Genomic DNA, 20,912 nt, shown 5'->3' on the forward strand with positions numbered 1-20,912 from the left:
TCGCACCAATATCCAGGCAGCGCGGTGACTGCAACATGAGTCAGACCACAAGTGGGTGGGATCAGAGCTGTGAACTCACACTGAGGTTATCATCCGGCAAATTTGAAATGCTGGAAGTGAGCCGTGCTCGGGGCACGCAGTGTGTCGGGCTCCACTGCGCTGTGCCAGGCACAGAGCAGGGCGGGATGCCTGCTGCCTCCCTCTGCTGCTTTCCTGGGTGATGCCCGTCACCTTCCTCACTAACATTAAGGTCTCAGGGCCCTTTTGCCATGTGCGAAGCCTCCCTCCCGAGTGGCTGCAGGTACAAACTCACAAACTTCCCTGCTGCCAGGAGGCCTGATGCCATCACTTGCTCCTAATGCAAACCTGACTTTGCATTTGGTGTGAGCACCCTGAGAGCAAGAAAGCCAAGCCTTTGGAGGTGGCTGAGAGGCCACAGGGGGGGGATTGAGGCTCTTGAGTTGCACTGGGGAGATATAAAGAAAAAGGGGGTGTAACTGCAAAGCAGGATGAAACTGGAGCCCAGTCAATGCTGGGGTATAAATTTGTTTCTTGTGCAACTCAAGGTGGCAGGAGGAGCCCATGCCAACATGCTGGGGGTTCTGTGCCACAGTGGGGAGAAGCTCATGGTGGATCAGTGGCAGGGATGCTCCGGGCTGGGCATCTTTCCCACAAGGCTGCATTTGCCTTTACTGAAAACTGTCCCCTGAACGTGTGTGATGGCAGGGAGGGAAGAAAACAAATGACAAACAGGCAGTGACAGCCTTTCATGTCTCTCAAATCTTTCATCTGTGGGTTTCAAAGCACTGTGTGAATATCAGCTGCTGGGCCAGCTGTGTGAATGAAGACCTGCTTTCTCTTTTAGCTCTCTGCCTCGAGCTGAGCAGGTCCCAGGCTGCCAGCAGAACTCCAGTGAAGCTTGGCCACCCCTCTGGCTCTGCATGGCCTGGGGACAACAGTGCTGGCAGTGACGCACTGTGAGAGAGGTGCTTCAGTCCCCACCAGCCACTTCTGAGTCCTCAGAGCAAATAGCCAGGGACTGAATTATTACAGCCTGGATGTGGCCCTGGGCTCCCTAAACTGGAAGAAGACAGGTCCTGCTGCTCCCCCGCTCACTGGGCTGAGCTCCCCCAGTGACCTATGCTGGGAATGGAAAGCACATCCCAGCCTCCATCTCTTCCAAACGGGGATACCAGTGGCACTGGCACACAGAACAAAATGCCTTTGATGTGTTTATCATTGCAGACCAAAGCACGGATCTATCTTTAATAAGCTTATGATGTGTTGGAGCTGGAGAGTTTTCTCCTTGATCAGCAGCCTGTGATGTGTCTGGGTACCAGAACTAGGGACTGGCTGTTGGGAGCTTCTCGAGTGGCGTGTGTGCAATGTGCGGCCGCAGAGGGATCCCTCCTGCAAAACAAGACTGAAATCTGCTCAGGAATGTCTGCGTCAGCTCAAGTTGCTGTTGTGCTGATTTTGTCCAGGCCCCCTCGCCTGGCTCTGCTCTAGGAGCGATCTTACATTTGGAAGTGTCAGGATGGAAAGTGCCATGTAGGGATAAAGGTCTCTGGTTACCGGGGCAGGATCCTCTCTCCAGCCTCCCTGCCCTAATCCCTCCCACTGAAAGGTCCCTGCTGCCTCCCCCAGCTGCTGGAGATGGGGCTGGTGGCTGGTACTGGGGCCAGGCTGCCGTTGCTTGTCCCCAGGCTGGATCCCTTGGTCCCAGCTCTACAGAAGGATGCTGCATGCAGGGTGCTGGGGTTGCAGTGGTGTAACAGCCTCAGGCATGCAGGGGTGTCTGGGTTATCGGGGGAACCCAACACTTCTGGAAACCCCTGAGCACAGGAGGTCCTAGGGCTCTGACCTTGTGCAATGGCTGGGTGGCTATGGAGCTTCTGAGGGGCTCTATGGCCTGGTGTGCTAGATCTGAGTTAACTGAATAATGTAGCACTGGAGGTGTGAGAAGGACAGCCTGCACAGATCACGCAGTGAGGTGCAGGAAAGCAGCTGGACCTAGAGCCAAAAGGAGCTGTGCAAGAGCATTCCTGGTGGCACAGACCACTCTGCTCTGCACATCTACAGAAGCAACTTGGGAAGTGGCTGATGTAATACCTGTGTATGCTGTGGATGGAAAGTCTGAGTGGTGGCAAGTCCCAAAAAGGAAGAAGGCACTTGAGACCCATCAGACCTGATGGCCAAACCACAGTGTGTGCCCTGGCAGTGTGGCCACTTTGGCCAGGCTCGCTGGGCTGCATGGAGTGAGCAGCAACCAGAGACACTTGTAACTGGGAAATTCCCCAGGCAGGCTGTGCTGAGCCATGGAGTGAGTAATGAGCCAGGGAATAGCAAGGAAAGGTCTTCTATGTCCTGTGTTATTGAAGGCTTTAACAATGCTGGAAGGTGGGGAAGTACAGGAGAAGACAGGGAAAGTCCAGGACTCCTAGAACAGGGATGCGAGATTTGGCAAACATGGGAGCTCCTGAAAAGCTTCAGATGGTGAAGTTATGCCCACATATGGCAGTTCAGCTCTGAGCAGGGCTCGGAAGGGCAGCTCTGTGCTGCTCTCTTCAGCCTGGGCTGGGTTTGGAAAAGCCAAAGGAGGAGGGGAAAGAGGAGCAGAAAATACCTGGAACACACAGCCTCTGGGTGCGGAGCTGCTCCTGGGGCAGCGCAGGCTGGGCAGAGCTGGCGGGGTGTCCCATTGGGTTTCAGAGACATTTATGTGAACTCTGGCAGAGGATCCAGGGCTGGGTTTTGGGACTTGTGCTGAGCTGTTTCTTCTGGAAAAATCCAACCTAAAAAGCCATGGAAAGACCGCTGCCCTTCCCGGCCATATGGGAGAGGGCAGTATCTTACTCAAATCACCTGAAGACTTTGATTTCCAGTGGATTATGTACATGGTGAAAATAAGAGACCCTCCCAATGTGTTAACATGCTGCTTTTTTTTTTAAACAAATACTTTCCAGTGAAATCTTGTCCTGGACAAAGGGGTGAACTATGACAGAAATCTCTGATATTCCCTGTCGGGGCTGTGTAAGCCAGAGCACACTTGTGGGAAATAAATATTGCAAGGGAAAGACACGTAAAACAGCTCCAGCGAGTCCAACATGGGAGCCTGGCACCGTGCAAGGCACTGGTCCTGCCTGCAGACCAAGCAGCTCTGCGCAGTGATGGGAGACCCTCGCTGTGCTGTGGCTGAGGTCCAGAGCAACATCCTGCTTGTGTGTGTATTTTTGGCATGCCATAAACCCTGGCTATTCCAGGAATGTTTCTTTCCAAAGGCAGGGACAAGTACTGGAGAAGGAAAGGAGGCTTGGGCCTTTCCCACCCCTCTATTTGCTGCAGTGCTGATCCCAAGGAGGCTTAGCAGGACCCCATCTGCTGTGATACAGTGTTAGACTATAGACACAGTCTGTCATATATTTCTTAAGCTTCTCCTAGTGCAGAGGGAGGATGTTAGAGGTTTGTTTCCAGGTTGTCAGTCTATCTGTGTTATACGAAGCTCTCCAAGCTCTAACGAGGACTGGAGGGTGCTGGCTGGCTTCACACTCACACATTGCTCCTTCAGGCAGTTGAGGGTTCACATGTTTTCTAGCATGTCCAAGGGCCAAGGAGGGTACTAAATTCATTGGGACTCCTAGAACAGGGAGAGAGAAGTTTGTATAACACCAGTACAGGAGGTTTCATCTCTCTGATGCACTGTAAAGAGAAAAAGGAAATGTTGAGGTCTGTGGGAAGAGGTGACAGTCATTCCCCCCAGGCCATGAGGCTGGGAGGGCAGTGGGAACCTTGGCATAGCATGTACCCACCGGTGTGCATGAGATATCCCCAGGAAGGGAGCAACCAGTTACGGCTCCGATGAGTGGGTCTTTTATGGGCTTTAGCACTAATCCTGCCAAATGCAATTGTACATGTCCTTGTTTTCCAGATAAATGTTTAATCCTCTTCCAAATGCTGCTGAGATCGTGGCCGGGGTGATATCTTGGGGCAGCAGGTTAATCTGGGGCTGTGCAAAGCTGCTGCCCCCTCCGGGTGTGGAGGAGGCTGAGCCATGGGTTACTCTTAGTCCAGGAGCAGAGTGGGAGGATGGGATGCTTTGGGATGCAGCTCTGCTCACACCCTCCTGGCATTTTTGGGCCCTGTGTCAGAAAGGTCTGCCAGTGCTTGCAGGAATGAGCTGTCAGGTTTTAGCCTGGGGCCAGTGGATTCTGGTCTGCATATATAAGATCCTGCTCTGACGTTGGTTCAGTGGTTTAGGATTCCTGAGGGCTGGAAGCCAGCTCCTGCCCCGTTGCTTCACAGGGAGGTTTGCCTGCTTGAGCCCCAGGTGCTTCTGAAGCATTTCCCTGCAAAGCTGGCAGGAGGCTGTGCTGCTGGGCATGGGGGCAGGAATGAAAGGATTAGCAAAACGCTCCCCTGCAGCGGGACCGCCATGGGGCTGGCAAGGAGCACAAAGCTCGGAGCATGGACCAAACATGGGCATTGCCCAGGCAGGCTGCCGCCTGCTGCTGCCAGCTCACACCCTGCCAGGGCCCTGAGCTGGACCCTGCTGAGGTCCTGCCTGACCTGCCAGTGCAGACAGATGGGGCACGGGGAGGCCCTGCAAAGACCAAGAGTTGCAGAGGGACCATGAAGTGGCTGCCCCATCACTGGCAGTGTTCAAGGCCAGGTTGGATGGGGATTTGACCAGCCTGGTCTAGTGGAAGGTGTCCCTGGCATGGAACTGGATGAGCTTTAAGGTCTCTTCCAGCCCAAACATTCTATGAATCTTTGAAGCCAGTGCAGTGCTGAGCTGCTCCCAGCATGAGATTAAGAGCTGGGCACCAGTGTGGATGCATGTCACCAGCACATCCCTGCACGTAGACCCTGACAGTGAGGGCACCTGGGGAGGGAGCAGCATTGGAGTGGTGTGGGCAAGCTCAGCCAGGCCAGGACAGAGACTGTGACACCCTGCCTGCAACATGCTGTGCCTCTGTGCCAGACTGCTGCAATCTCCATCTCATGTCCTGCTGCAGGTAACTGTAAAAATAGGAGCTGTGGCTGTGGGATGCTGCTCCCTGGCAGCTGCACGTGGAATGGGGTAAATAAAGAGAGGATCTTTCTGTCCTGACCCACAGTGTGAAGGTCCTCTGCTGCAGGTGGGATTTCTTACAGTCCTGGCTGATACCAGCCTCCCCCTTGTCTCCTGTGTGTAGGAGGACCTGGAGCATTTACCAGGGTGAGCAAAGCCAACTACAACCTTCCTCTTCATGGAGGCTTTTCTGGCTGAAAAGCCTCAAGGGTGAGGAGCACACAAGATAGATGATAGAAGCTTGGAGGATGTGTCCTGTGGGAACAGACTGAAAAGATTTTGAAGGAGCAGATGTCATAACCTGCATGTATTTGCAGTTTTACCATAGGGAAGGAAGGTAGAAGCTCCCTACCCTATGGTAGGAGAAGTAGCAGCTAAGGACTTAGCCTGCAGAAACTAAGATTAATTAGACCTACTCATCATAAGGATATTCATGCACTGGAAGGAATTTCTTAGGGAAGTTTAGGTTAGACAAAGTCCCAAAGTCCTGGAGCAGCTGGCAGGAGGCATCGCTACCAGCAGCCCCCCCCGAACCCATGCATTGCTTTCACATCTTCCATATATACAACTCCTACACACCATCAGCTTCTGGGAACCATCAATTTGGGAACAGCAGTAGTAGCTCACAGCAGAAGACCTGCTGTCTTAATAATCACCTATGGAAAAAACCCAAAGCAGGCAGTGAAATGAGCCTGAAGCCTCCTCCCTGCAAACCACAAGCTGAGGCTTGTGACAGACACTTGGTGACAGCCGTGCTGATGGAGGAGAGCAGACACTGTTGTGCGCAGGATGGGCTCACCCCATGTGGACTGGTCAGATCCATCCTGCTTTCTATGGGATGCATGAGAGCAGGCGTGGTGAGGCAACAAATGCCCAACTATATGTTTTTTTTTCTCTTTAACCTTACACAGCCTGGAGTGAGGCCAAAAACGTAGGGCTGGAATCTTTCACCAGACAATTAATTATTGCAGAGATACAATTTGTTAAGCAAGAGAGGCTTTTAATTTGTAAGAGCTCATCTCTTCTTATTGTATCTTTTAAACTGAAGGAAGTGGAGTTGATCAAAATAGACTTGAAATAGAAGATTTTAATTTAGGGGCTATGCTCAACGTGCCGACAAAAATAGGAAACATCTCAGAAGAGCACGTCCTCCCCAGGAACCCGGCTGGAGTCTGTAGGGAGTGCTCCTGAACAGCTCAAATCAGTACAAAAACTCTCATAAATCTTTTAGTGAGATTCAACTGGACTTGCTTGGGAAAGGCAGGACTGTCCCCATTGCTGATTGCTGCCCAGGAGCTGATACCCTCCCTGCAGGGCTCTCACTGGTGCAGTGTGGGATGTCCAAAGGGATGCAGGGGATGAGATTTGGGGGAACCTAAAGTAACATTTGCAGCCTTCCAGGAGGTGATGGGATCAGAGCTGTGATCTGCTGCCCTTTGGAAGATCCATCCAGTTTCAGTTATACAAGAAACAAGGGGTGGAGCAATTAATTGCAAGAGGTCCTGGCTGGGCAGCTGAGCCAAGTCCAGCACTTGTTCAGCACTCCCCTTGTTCCAACCTATATGTACCCCACAGTGGGACCCCAGACTGTGAGTCAGGTAGTGAAGAAAGTGAGAGAGAACCATGATGGGCCAGGGAAAGGCTGTCAGGCCGTCATCATTGCTTGGTGGAGGGACAGGACTTGCACAGTCCCCTGTGCTGGGACAAACAGCCTCAGTGGGTGAGCTGGGGCTGTGCATGTGCCCAGGGAACATTTGCAGTTTAGTATCTTTTCGTCAGACAGCACGAGTTCTTCAAAGCTGCCAGTCTGTGCAGAAAAAGATACGTTTTGACCAGTCTTCTTATTGCACTTATTCTTTTGAAGTATCTATATTTAGAAATCTTTGTGAAGTCTCACGTTGACACTTCTCAAAGGAGAATGGTTTGGGTTTTGCTTTGAAACAACTTATTTAGAAATTTGTGCTCATCTGCAGCATAACAGTTATGCTGGCCTGTAAAAAGGCTGGAAACAGAAAGGAAACGACCCCCCTTGCTTGCAAAGTATATTGAGATCCCAACTTTTTGTCCCAGTTCAAGCTGAGAATTACTCTCTTTTAAGTCTGTGCATGGATGCCATGTCTTATCTAGTTGAAAAGCTGCATGAAACAGCCAGTAACTGGAAATTAAATGCTGCTTTCTGTAAAAGCCGAGAGATTGTCCCCAGCCAAGGCATTGCTCCCTGAAGACTGCAGGTCCATTGAGAAGAAGCTTGCTGTAAAGATTCTATCAGCTGGATGGAGAAGAGGAGCCAGCCTGTGGGCAATTCAGTTGGAAGCAGAATCGACTCTGTTTGCTTCAGTTTAAAAATAATAATCTGTAATGAAGTGAAGGCAAAATGGAAAATGGGTAGAAATTGAATTAGAGCTGCTGTTGTTCCAGTACTCCCCTGCGGCCCTCTGCAAGCTGAGTCCCCCGCACCCAGCCTGATTCCCAGCCCTCTCCAAAGCCTGGAGATGCACTGGTAGGTGCAGTGGCGCAATTCGTGTTTGGGGGTGACACCTTCTCAGAAGGAGGGTGAGAAATTCAAGGGTAAATCACTCCAAATAAACATACTGATGCTGCTGCTGGACTACGCAGCAAGAGCCTGCTAGCAATGGGAGCTATGTGTGCTGGCTCTGCGTGGCAGCATTAGATTAGCATTTCTGATTAGGCACATTGCAGTTGTGACTTTCTGCTTAGCAGAGCTAGGGTTTTCCTAGAAATGTCTAGAAATCAGGTGGCAAGTCAAGTGCTTCAGTTACGGGAAGGAGAATTAGTACTCACGTGTATGCTGCAGGCAGGCAGGAGTTGAACAGAATGAGATGTTCCTCCAAGCATTTTTGGTTCGGACCAAAAGTGGTCCCAAGTCCTGAAGCTGGGGTACTCCCACATCGATGCTTGAAGACTCTTGCTTCTGGCTCTCCGTTTACCCAGGATATTTCAGGCCTCTGAACACCATGAGCCCATTTGATTTTGGGCTGACATCATCCATAAACCTGTCCCAAGCCTGATCCAGGAGCTGGATGCTGGTATCTCACAGCCCATAGTCTAGTTCCTGTCCCCCCAGGCTCTCAGTGACTTAGTGGTGTGGTGCTCTAGCAAACACTTTGCTGCTGTTGAAGTAGATTAGATCTCCATTTCTCCCATTTACAGAGGCAATATTTTATCTGTGAGTGTTATCAGGCTATTTGGCACCCTTGGGGGAGTAGAAAACCGGGTGATATGTTCTAAGCTCCAATTCCCCCTTTCCTTGGACTTTGCTTTATGCCTGTCATGTGGCATGGGACACCTGAATGGTCTGTAGTTGGTGGAGTGGCATTTTTCCCTATTTTAAGTAATTTTATGTTCTTCTTTCCCTATGCTTTGTGAACATTTTGATGGGGAGGATTCAGTGTCAGGTGTTCAATACTAGGGGATAGGAACCAGCCGTGCCCGTGATATGAGCCTGCAGCCCTCTGATTCTTTATCTGGAGGGATGTGACATTTCCATGTCCATTTCCTTGTTCCTGTTATCCTTGTGTCCTCTGCAGAGTGACAGGACATTAGAAGGGTTCATTAGTTTTGGATCATGCTTGGACTGACTTTGATCTATACCCCATCCTTTCTGTACAGCAGCTCCATTTCTCCTTCCCTTTTCCTCTGATGTAGATGGCTAAAACTTCTCTTGTTATTGCCATCCCCTGCAAGAGCCAATTCAGCCTGACCCTTGCCAGTTCTCACTTTATGTCTTGGGCGTTTCAAGGCATAGGAGTAGGCTGCCTTTTTCCTTTGCAGCACAATCCTTTTACCCCATTCCTTATCAGCTCTCTCTGTCCTTTTATGTAGTGATTTCCTTGGCCAGCACAAAAGCCCTTTCTGGTCTTGAAATACCTGTTCCAGAGATCAAAGGTGCAAAACCACCAAAGGAGACTCCAAGTCATCTGTGTACAAGTCTCCAGACTCACCAAGCAGCTGGTTTTATACTTAGGAACACAGAATCCATCAGGAGTACAGCCAGCAGCACAGTGTTGGGCTGGGACTGAGGGCCCCAGCAGCAGCACAGGGTGGAATAAGGACCAAAAGGAACAAAATTCCTCATTCCCAAGGATCAAGATGAGAAATAGTCCTAGTGGTTTATTTTTGTCTTCATTGCTCTTCTGTTTCTGGGGCACAAACATGTACTGAGCGATGTTCAGAGCCTCAGTGTGGTGGCTGTTCCACTCCGGCCCCTCGGCAAGATTTGCCCTGCTTTTACATTGAAGGTGGATATGGAAAGGAACATCACCGGCCCTTCCTCGTGCTGCTGAGTTTCCAGGCTGGGAAATTTAACATGAAAACTGGCTGCAGCCATCTTGCAGGGCAGAAAGGGAGCATGAGAGCTGTGCAGGATTTGGGGCTTGTATGTCCCAAAAGATTCATTAGGGAAGGAATGGTAACACAAGGCTGAAGGCGGCTGGACAGGAATGTTTAGTTGGCTACATGACAAAAAAGAAAAAAGAAAAAAAGGAAGAAAAAAAGAAAGGTCAAAGCTTTTGTCAAAACCCACCAGAGTTTTGGGAAGGCCAATCTTGGTATCTGGAGCTGTGTCCTACCCAAATCATTAGTGTCTCTGCCTTGGGAAGGATGAGGGCTGCAGAGCTCTTCCAGCAGCACTGTCCTCCCTCCCTACATCCAAAGCCATCCCACTGGCTGTGTCTATGCTGGCTCCTCTTCTGCTGTCATGGAAGCTGTTACAGGGCAGCTGCTTGTGCCCTGCTGTGCAAAGCTCAGCTCAGTTACTTGCTAGGTCCTGGCTGGCTGCTCATGACCAGTGAGACACTTGTAATTCTGGTACTGGAGGCTAAACCCATCCTTAGTGATAAGTGGAGTCTAAACCACATCCCAGCCAGGACTGCAAGAAAAGCAAAGAGGTGCTCCATCCCCCCTATGTCTTCATCTGCACCTTTGGGCATGGCCAGGGACAATTTCATTTTAACCTATGTCACCTGGAGCAAACATCTAGTTCTGGTCTTTCTGCCTTGTGTTTCTGCATTGTCTCTCACCTTACCAGACAGCCCTTGTCCTTCAAAGCCCAACTTGAAAATACCCCATGCTATTGCATGGGACCACCACCTTCAAGCTGCATCCTGAGAAAACTGATGGTTGTGCTGCCCGTCTGATATGATGGAGCAGCCGGTCCTTGTCATCACATCTTGGCCATCCTGTTCCTCCGCCTCTTCAAAGAGAAGTGACATCCCTTGGCATCTCTGACTCTGCTGCCTGCACATTACCTCCTGTTCCCAGCCCTCTTCGTGGGAATTGGTGGCTTTGACTCTTGCCCCATTGCTGAGGCCAGTGTGACTTGGCACAGGGATCCAGGAGCAGAAATTGATGGAGTGGTGCAGGATAGAAGACGTGTTCCATCTGCCTGGGATCAGAAGAAACATCCACAGAGGCCAAAGGCTGCTGCAGCAGACAGGAGTCTTTCACTTTTCTGCCAATACAAGTGTTTTTCCAAGGCATAACTGTTGCCAGAAATCTATGGAGTCAAGACCTGCTATTTCTTCACTTCTAAACAAAACGAACCATAATTTGTTTTCTGCCAGGGAGAAAAGCTCTTGTCTCAGGGAATAAAGTCAGACAGAAAGACAGTGGGCTCTTGTTTCCTTTCTCATTCAGTACTGATAAATTTGGGAAGAGGGGAATTACTTGCAGGAGTTGGGAGATGGGTGCATGGCCTGGGCATGCTTTAGTCTGCACGGGGAAGCCTCATCAATACTTGCAAGATGTTTTAAGCATCTTTCCAACCTGTTCATCCTTTGGAAGCAGTTTGGCTCCTTCTCCCTGGTGGCATAGGCACTGTGAGCATGACGAGCTCGCTGCCACACCGCCTTTGCCGCTCAGCAGAGCCGTCATGCATAAGATCCCCAGGTAATTTACCCTGAGTGGGATCCTGTGATTTGCTGACATTCCTTATAAACCGAAACGAACATAAAAGAAATGAATGCAGAGTTGCTAATTTGGAAACTCATTTTGAGTAAATCCTCACTGATGTGGTAACGGTTAGCAGGGAGCCCTGGTGATAAATAATAGTTGCTTAAGTCCTGAATTGGCTATAAATTGGCATGAAGGAGTGGAATCCCCTGCGTGAGGCTCAGCTCAATGAGTTAGTCTACACTACACTCAGTAGCAGCCGCAGGTGAAGATAGATAGTTTTACCTGTATGGGGCTGTGGTAGCAGATGTCCTGACACACGTAAACTAGAAGATCATATGCATCCTCAAATGTCAGCTCTGGTTTACATTGCTTACTGCTTCAGGGAGCTGCGGGGTTTTACACCAGCAGATTATCCACCTCCGTTCTCTGCTGAGCACTCCTCCTTTTTAGCTGCTTGGTATAATTGCATATAAACTGGGAAGATCCCGAAGGGATCATTACTTTTCTGCATAAACTACTTTCCTTATTCACATTTCACATCATCACCTGCAGGCATCCTTGATACCAAGCAGTGCTTCCTTGCAGGGCAGGGTGGTTTGCACAGGGCTGAAGTGGTAACAGACAGAGAGCTGCTGTGCCCAGGGCTGGATGAGATTATGTGGTCTGAGACCTCTGCAGTGGTACCCAGCGTGGTGGTGGGAGCAAGATTTCCCCATAGACAGCTCGCTTTCCTTTCTGATGGGTCATCCTCCCCAGCACCTCTGTGATGTTTGGACCTGGAGCGAGGAATATGGCATCTCCCTTCCAAGATGCTCAGGATGGATCAGCAGAAGGGCCATGGTCAGGAGTGCTGTATCAGGTTCTCCCTCCCACCAGCCCTTGGCATGGCTGCTTGGTGAGCATAAGCCACCAGGCTGGATCCGCCTTCCAGCACTGTGTCCTGCAGGCTGAAGGATGTGCAAGGAAATGGTGAGAGCAAAGCTTGGACACAGACTTTCTCTGCTGAACATGACTGTTTTTTGGAAGCCATGAGTCTGAGCTGTGAGTAAGATAAAATCAAAGTTTCCTTTCGCCACGTTCTGTCTTCCAAAAGAGCTGCTGCTGCTTGTAGGTTGCTGTGATTGCGGCAACACCTTCATGGTGTACAACGTTTGCTTGTCAAGAGGGGAAACTGTGCTGCTAACACTGCAAGTTTTGTTGTTTTGGGTGGCTAAGGCATGAGTCAGCCAACAGCCTGCAGTAGGTGGTCACATCAGCCAGGTCCCAGAGGTAGCTTCCACCAACGCCATTCTGCAAAGCAATTGCAAAAGCAAACTGCAGTTCTTTGTAACCACAAACTTTGAAGACTACATCTTTGTCTTGCAAAACCTTGTGACCAGAGCAGTTGTTTGTTACACACATTGGGAATGAGTCAGAGCTCAGCTTTTCAAGTATGGATCTGGCAGTCAGCCCTAAAAGTTAAGACTTTATGTTGGGTGAGTTAAGACTTTGTTGGGTTTCCTCCATCTGTGGCATGTCAGACCCATCTATAGAGATGACAAAGACTTGCTTCTGCTTATCTGGAAATGAAATTGTTGTATAGATTGTGAATTGTGGTAGCTAGACCACAAAAGCAAGGCAGCTTATCCAGCACAGAGACATGGAAGATCTTACCTATGTATGCACTTATGAAAGATATATAGTTCAGTGTTTCCTCTGGTTAAGGATGTTCTAAACTCACCAAGTGCTTTCATTTATCGTGTGGTTTTTGGCCCCACTCATACTAGATACTACCAGCTGTGGCAAACCCATAGCTAAGATTCCTCCACAAGAATTTTCTTCACGTTGCATTACTTCTAAGGTCTTCTTAAATCCCCCAGGTTTCCTCCTCCTGCTCCTTCCCAGCAGAGGCTGATTTATAGCATACATTCATATATTTTTAAATGTCCCTTCTATATGATAAACTTCCTTGAAATATGTTACTATAAGAGACACCAGGGAGATAAGCCCTGCTTGAGGCATGCAGCTCTTGACTGCATGTCCTTTGAAAGGCATGACATGTTTAAGAAACACCTCATGTTAGACAAACTGTTCACAGGCTGAAGACATCCAGCAGCAGCCAGTGATGAATGTTTTGTGCATCAGAAGATGAAAATCTCATTTTAATCCTGCTCGACTCATGGTCAGCTTGCCATGAGCCAGGCTTATGGATTGCTACTACCTTGTCTTCTGAGTGCATTTCACCCCAGTCACCAGGGCAGGCGGTTGGCAATCCCCAGCTCCCAGAAGAACAAAGGCAGCATGATGCCATCAAATCAAAATGACTCAACAGCCATAACTCAGAGCAAGAGGCCTCCATCTCAGCAAGTACCATGATGGACTTCTGACTGGAAGATCCTATTCCTCCCCAGTGCAGGGTGGTTCCGCTTATAAGGGACATTGGTTTCTATGAACTCAAAACAAGCTCAGAGCTGGGTAGAAGAGCTACAGCTGTGATTATAACCAGTTTGACCTTTCTGAATGCTTCTTTTCCTCGAGCTGAGGTTGTGAACACAGCTTTCCAAGCCAGAAGGCTGATGTCAGGATTGCTTCATTCAGCAACGTTGGGTAAAGGCTAATAAACACCACTAAGAGCTTGCTAATAGCTCCAATTAGACTGCAGCTGATGCTTCATAAGTGGTTCTCTTTCCTCCTCCTCCCCTTTCCTCGCAGCTATTTCCTGGTGGAGTTTAGGAAGGTAAGGTGGATTAATGCTACTTTGGGAGACAGTCAAGAGTCCCAGCTGCAAAATTACATTTTTCTCTTGTTTTTTTTTTTTTTGCAGCAGGTCTGGCAGGGAACTCAGTGCAGTACCTGCTTCTGCCTGGACTGGGTTGAGGTGTGTTGCTGAGAATAAGCCTAATCTGGCAGTTTAATAGACAAGAGCTCTGGTATTAAAAAATGCAGCTTTGAAGAGCTGCTTACCCCTGCTGTTGGGACCTTTCCTGCTTGTGAGAGAATCCACAAGTTGTTTCCTCAAAATATGTGGGCAAAAGAAACTGTGATAAAAATGTTTGAAGGAGCTCATGCAAAAAAAAAAAAAGAAAGCTTTGCTGTAGTTTACTTTGTGGTTTGGTTCTTTCTCAGGTTTTTTAGCCTTGAGTACTTCTTGCACAAGAGGGTTGCGCATCAAGACTTTCTCTGTCTTGAGGCATTTGGGGTTTTTAAGTGGATTTTTAACCTTTTATTGACCAAGGATCCTGACCGTGAAGGCACAGGGGTGGCCGGTGCTGTGCAGAGGAGGTGCTCATGGGCTCATCACTGTTCAACATCTATTCCTCAGCCATCTGCCACGGGAAGGCCTGGGTTCCCCTGTCCTGGTTCAGAGGTCATGTCACCAGAAATACGCTGTGATGCTCCAGCCCTTGTGTTGGAGCATCATGTGCTGTATTTTTCATCCTGATGCTCTGTTTACAGACACTGGGTTTCCTGTGTGTAAGCTGGCCTGAGCTGCAGCATTAGATAGGCTCCTTACAGCAGCATGATGAACACCATTCACCACACTGTAGGGCGAGGTGGGTTGTAAAGCTTTTGCAGAGACTGAGGCAGCAGTGCTGTGGGGTTCTGCTATTTCTTGGCTTGAGGATCCTAATTCTGGCTCTTTTCTTCCACACCTTTGATTACAGTTTCTATAATGTGTCTGAACAGCCTGCTCTGCAACCTTCTCCACAGGGATTCATGGGCATATTTTGAAAGCATCTGTACTCCAAGCCCCCTCAAAAAAAAAAACCACCCAAACCAAACATACTTTGGAATATGCACCCAAGCAGATGACTTGGAAATGGCTCTTGTGTAGTGCTGGAGTTGTGTGCAGGCATATGTCCTCTGATTCTGTGGATGTCAAAGCAAGTAAGCACAGTGATTGTGTTAGCAGGTCTTGTTTCCTTCTTAACAGAAATAAAAGCAAGGAGCAGGTGGGATTCTTGTGGAGGAGAGAGCTTTGAGAGATGCCTCATTGAAACATCTTATGGAAATAAACCAAACATCTACAGCTGGGAAAAGTAATAAAAACTGTCCCTCCCACAGCCCCGGACAGGCACTGCAAAGCAGGGTTTTGTTCTGTGTGTGTCTTGAGCTGATGGGCATAGTCTCCCTATACATAAAAAAGAAAGAGCTCTTGAGAATGGGCCACAGTGTTTGCTGCAGTGTTTTTGTGGCTGGGTGGGTTGTGCTTAAACCACAACAGGGAAGTAGAGGAGGGTAAGATGAACACCAGAGGCCTCCGTGGTAATAAGCTGCAGCAAGATGTAGGTGTGAAGCTGGTGAGCTGCTCTTTGCTGATTGAGCTGCAGTCCTGACACTGATGGATATTACAAGTGAGGAAGGTGGGCTGGGAAACCTGTTCTTGCTCTCTTGACCTAAGTGATGCTACTGGTTTGTGCTGGAGGCTGAATAGCCCAGCTATTTGTGTGTATGGAGCAGGGTGGGTGGCAGGCAGCAATGGTTTGGGACAGGACTGGTAGTCTGGTCCCTGCGAGCTGGCTGTGAGATCACAGTGTTGTTTCAGTTGCAGCACCTCCTTGGGGTGAGAGTGGTGGGTGTATACCTCAGGGTCCAAGGGAGGTTTGCAAAGAAGAGTGTGCTTCTGGGCAGGGATTTAGTCACATCTAGGACTAACATAGAATAAACTTCTTTCCTGTGACAGCAGGGCTAGGAGTATTGGGGTTACTTCACTTTCTAGAGAAAAGCTGAGTTCTTTCTCTGGGGGCTCAAGGGGAAGCATTCTTTGGGATATGACCACGCTCCTGGCACATAGTGTGCTGGTGACAGCACAGCGCTGCTGAATGGGATGGATATGACTGCTCATTATTCCCGATATTCCTTCCCAACTGCTCTCGGACAGCAGTGGTTTTTGGGGGTGGCGAAGTCTCATAGAGCTCATCAAACACTGCATCAGTGCCTGGAAGAGATGGGCTTTATCTGGAAACACAGAGGGCTTCTGCACTTCCTGGCAAGCCATGTTGCTCTCATCCTGTGCAGAGGGGCTGCAGTTCCCCGCTGACTGAGGTGGTGCAGAGCTTATTATTAACCCTCTACATCCCAAACCCTTCTTGTACTGGAGAAGTGCTCTTGGGGGACTGGAGCACCTCCTGTATGAAGACAGGCTGAGAAAGTTGGGGCTGTTCAGCCTGGGAAAGAGAAGGCTGCGTGGAGACCTCATAGCAGCCTTCCAGTATCTGAAGGGGGCCTATAAGGATGCTGGGGAGGGACGCTTCATTAGGGACTGTAGTGATAGGACAAGGGGTAATGGGTTAAAACTTAAACAGGGGAAGTTTAGATTGGATATAAGGAGGAAATTCTTTCCTGTTAGGGGTGAGACACTGGAATGGGTTGCCCAGGGAGGTTGTGAATGCTCCATCCCTGGCAGTGTTCAAGGCTGGGTTGGATAGAGCCTTGGGTGACACGGTTTAGTGTGAGGTGTCCCTGCCCATGTCAGGGGGGTTGGAACTGGATGTCCTTAAGGTCCTTTCCAACCCTAACTATTCTATGATTCCAAGTGAGTGTGGAGGTTCTGGCAGCATCTGCCTGGATTTGTCAGGCAGGGGGAATTTGTGACATTTGGTCCTTGCCCCCAGGAGCAAGGAGGGGTCTAAACCACCCTAACCTCATACTGTCTGCTGTAAAACTGAGAAGATATTTTGTGCTGTACTAGTTTGGAAAAATAAATGTTTCCTTCTGTATTTTGTACCAAACAAACTGCTGGGAGATTGATAGAATTCCTGCCCTGACTTTAGGTGGGAAAAAAAACAACAACCACAAAGCAAAGCAAGCAAGTTGAGACACAAAGAGATGGAGCTTTTTAAAGGAAAAAAGGGCCCTGGGTGTGCTGTAAGCCACATGCTGGCTTCTGAGGTCTGGACTTGTGCTGTTGGTAAAGGCAAAGCTAACAAGACCTTACGTGGTGGTTTTGAGGGTTTTTGAGCTAGGTTCACGCATTCCTAGGAAAACTGTACTATATGCTGTAGGCCAGATGCTGGTGGCACAAGCTGGGAAGTGAGTATCTGGCAGCTGCTAGGGGCAGCCCTGGGTGCATCTCCTTCTGCAGTCCCTTCTTCAGTGGTCCCCTGGGTTCCTTCGCTAGGAGGGTGTCAGCCTGGAGGTAGGGGCATTTATGTGATGGCTGCTGGCAATCTTCTGCAAGGCATCCCTGTGCATTCACACCTGTGCAGAGCAAATGCTTTGAGTGTCCGGAAACAGTCTGAAACAGAGCAATTGTGAGGACTGTATTGTGGTAAAACAGGGGAGGAGCTAGAGCACTTTGTGGTCGGGAGTCTGGGAGGTCAAAGCGTGCCTGATGTGAAATGGCAGGAAATGTCCCATTTTAGAGTTTCCTAGGAATTCTAGATTGAATCCTAGATGCTGACTCAAAGTAGCTACTTCCTTTAATGAAATCTGGGAAGTTTTAGTGTTTGGTTTTTTTTTTTTTTGTTTTTTTTTTTTTTTTTTAAATGTTTTACTCTAAATCCAAGATGAATCTTTTCATTTCTAAGATTGGTAAAATACATGGCAGAATAATTTTGAAATGGAAAACTGATGGGGAAATTCAGTTTTTACAAACAAACTTCTGAAGAAGTAAACTGGAGATTTCATCAAAATCAAAGCATTTCTATACAAAAGCCCTGTTTTGCAGAACAGCCTTTCCTGTGAAAAGCTGTGCAGCTGGGGAGTTGCTGGGAAGGGCTGCACGAGGCAGGCAGAGGAATGCTCGCAAGGAGGTGATTTCATTGACACATGTCAACTGAACTCACGTGGCTCACCGCCCTAAATTTTGCATCACAAAACCCCTCCTTGCACTTTTTGGAGACTGGGGGTAGCTTTGTTCATGCATCCAGGAGACTGGAAACAGCCAGAGACTGGCAGCAGCCACGCAACACGGTTGGATGGATTTTCAACCTTGATTTAAATGTCACTTTGTCAAAATCCTTTTGGACACTTTGCTTCGTAGCTCAAATCCTGTCCTTGTATAGGAAGGCCGGCCCCTCTGGAGCTGCTCTCAGCAGGGTCTGATGTGAGAGGCGATGTCTGTTATGCCTGGCACCAGCCAAGCCTGTCTGATTATTCAGAGGGGAATTGGATAGCAGTGCTGAGCGATAGCTATTAAACTGAGTACCTGTGGATCCTACTCAGTATGCCTGTGTGTTACAAGCCTACACAGGCTTCCACAGTGTCTGGTACCAGCAGGTGATGTTGGTGTCATACCGTGGATTCTGTCATCATAATTATCATCATACCCCACTCTCCTACCTTGGTGTGATTTGCTGCCAGTGTTGTACTAGCAAAAGTAGAGGGAAAAAAAAAATCACAGTGTTTCCAGTGTACAGATAGCAACAGAAATGTTTGTATGGAAGTTGTGACTGGTGTAATCTTGGTTGTTAGACAGCTTTAAGTAGGATTTAAAATAGTCAAAGATGCCAAAACAAATAGCAATGAGATAGATGGTCTATTAGGCACAGCTTCTTTAAACCACTCCGTGCAGGAAGATGTTTACTTGGTTTTTTGTGTGTTGGCAGTGCTAAATGAGAAAAAAAAGGGGTATGGCCTTGGTGGGACACCACCAAGGAATGGGCCAGCACCAGATTTCAAGTATAGCACTGGGTAAAGCTTTTAAAGGAGCTGTATCTGCTCAGTTCTTCTTTGGTTGTTGGTCTTGGGCTTGGTCTTCACCCTGTTCAGTGTCCCATGTAGAGGAAAGATCTGGCACTGTGTTCTGAGCCTAGAGTCCAGCCACGTTCTCACCTGCCCTTCCATGAACTAGAGAAACATGATCCCAAAGACTGGTCCTTATGCTTTTATCTTTGACTGCTCGGTTGTTTCAGGTGTTTTTCCAGAGCAGGACCTTTGTCCTGATTTTTCAAACATTTAAATCCCAGTCTGGTGTAAGTATCTTATTGATAGAGCTGGACGTGGTACATTCACCCTTTGGTCCCAAAGTAGGCTACCAAGACCCCTAAGGTTCCGGGAGACCTGCTCATTTCCAGTGACTGCTACTTGATGCTTAGGCCACTGGAGCCGAGATGCCATTCACACCTTCCAGGCATGTGAATAAGTTGTGCAAGCAGCTTTTATTAACAGCATTACATTTCTCACTTGAAGTCCCAGTGTGAGGCCCAGTGGGAGAGCATATGGCTGTTGGGAGAGGGGCCACAGCAAAGCAGACAGCCAAAGGCAGGTGATGTGTGGGAGAACACGTGTTCTGCCAGCCAAAGGACAAGCATATCTCCTGTTCTGGCCAAATGTGGAATTTGGCCTATTCTGGGAACAGAAGCTCCTTTCCCATCTCCAGCAATGACCTTTGCACATGTCACATTCAACAGAGAAAACCATAATTGCATAAACTAATGATTTGCAGAGAATGAGCTTTCCTAAGGCTATGTAAAAATGGCTGGTGTTTGTCAGCAGTGGGTAGATACGGAACACAGGCGTTTCAGGGCCAGCTGGTTTATGTATTTTTAAGTCAGTCTGCTGTGGTAAAGCTTTAAGTGACCAAACTCTGCCCTGGGAGTCCTGGCTTTGCAAGGCGGCTGCCTCCTTATAACCGTTGCTTGCCTCAACTTCCACCAGTTGGCTGAAGGCGTTTTCTCTCGTACTCTTTTTACTGGTTTTGTTTCTGTCCATGTAATCACTTATGCACTTGTTTCCTAAAGAGAAAAGAAACAAAACAAAACAAGTTGGATGGAAAAAGAGATGAAGAGCTGCTTCAGTACTGGAGAACATCAGGAATTAATTTCTGACATCCTTGCCTTGGTGCAGTCCAGGCTTCATTAAAGCATTTGCAAAACTCCTCCTGGCAGTCAAGCATGCGGTGGAATAATTTGCATCTCCCTATAGACTGAACCAGTATCTGCCTCTGGGTTTGGCTGGTCTCATTTAGAAATGTTTGTGTTGCTGCTGCATGGAAGGGACTCTTTGTACAATCTTTTGCATAACAAAACAGGGTAGAGTTTCAGCAAGGCAAACAGCAACAAACCAGCTGAGTGGGTGGTGAGTCTCTGCCACAGCTGGTTGACCACATGGAGAAGCAGAGTGAGAAGATAATGGGACTGTGCTCCTGGCCGTGAAAAGAGGATCTGACCTTGGTGCTTAAGTCTCCATCCTAGAAAGATCTTGGTCACAGAGGTAAAGGGATGGATCTGGGCATGCAATCATCCTTATCCTTAAGCAAGCTGTGCACCCCCCTCTGAAAACCTGTATTTGCCCTGGGTGTGTGATGTGGTGCTGTGATTACTGAAGGACACCCAGAGCCTGATGTGGTATTTCAGATCTCGATCAGCCAAATAAGCTGAAGTTACAGCGAGCTAGCTGTGCAGCCTGACCTAGGGAAACGTGTCTCTGCAAATGCTTGGTGCTGCCAGCCATGTGGGCTCCCCTGGGAAGCAGCGGATGCGAGCTACACCAACATGCAACTTAATTTTCTTTTCATTAGGAAAGGTGGGAGCCTGTTAGGCTATGGTGAGATTGACAAGATGAGCCAACTGAAAGAAACACTTCCAGGAATTTAGCTCTTCACCATCTCTTGAATGGATAACACACACACTGCAGGTCTGCTGGAGATTGGCCTGCAGTGGCTCCGCTGGGGTGGGCGATTACGTGCTAGCATTGCCTGCAGGGACATTTAGTTTAGTTTTGTTAAATAGAGCAAATAATACCTAGGGCATGACACATGTATTGTGGGGTGGAGATGATGGACTAACTGATCTGGTATGCTGCTGAAAACTTGCATTGTGCCCTGGGTGCAAGCTGTGATGTCAAGTTTTTTAGGTATCTGGTGGGAGAGCATGGACTGCTTCCTCCAGTGTAGATGGAGTCCCACGGTATTAGACATGGCATTATTCTCACATGCACATAATTATATGTAGCAACTACTTTTAAATAGTTTGAGGCAATGTAATGACTGTAATTAGGCTGCCAC

General features: G+C 48.6%; 1 long non-coding RNA gene across 2 annotated transcripts in view; it reads left to right on the forward strand.

The window, feature by feature from the left end:
• The first annotated feature begins 15,192 nt into the window (after window positions 1-15,192).
• LOC130600506 (uncharacterized) overlaps window positions 15,193-20,912 on the forward strand; it is a 48,595-nt gene continuing 42,875 nt past the window's right edge. Inside the window, exon 1 of one of the 2 annotated variants that reach the window (XR_008972473.1) lies at window positions 15,193-15,327. This is a non-coding gene — a long non-coding RNA (uncharacterized LOC130600506). The remainder of the gene's footprint in view (window positions 15,328-20,912) is intronic. The other variant, XR_008972474.1, reaches the window with a different exon arrangement.

The sequence above is a fragment of the Pezoporus wallicus genome, unplaced genomic scaffold (assembly GCF_028554395.1).
Source record: "Pezoporus wallicus isolate ANWC-B61680 ecotype Strahan unplaced genomic scaffold, APGP_CSIRO_Pwel_v1 contig_6354, whole genome shotgun sequence".
Taxonomy (NCBI): domain Eukaryota; kingdom Metazoa; phylum Chordata; class Aves; order Psittaciformes; family Psittacidae; genus Pezoporus; species Pezoporus wallicus.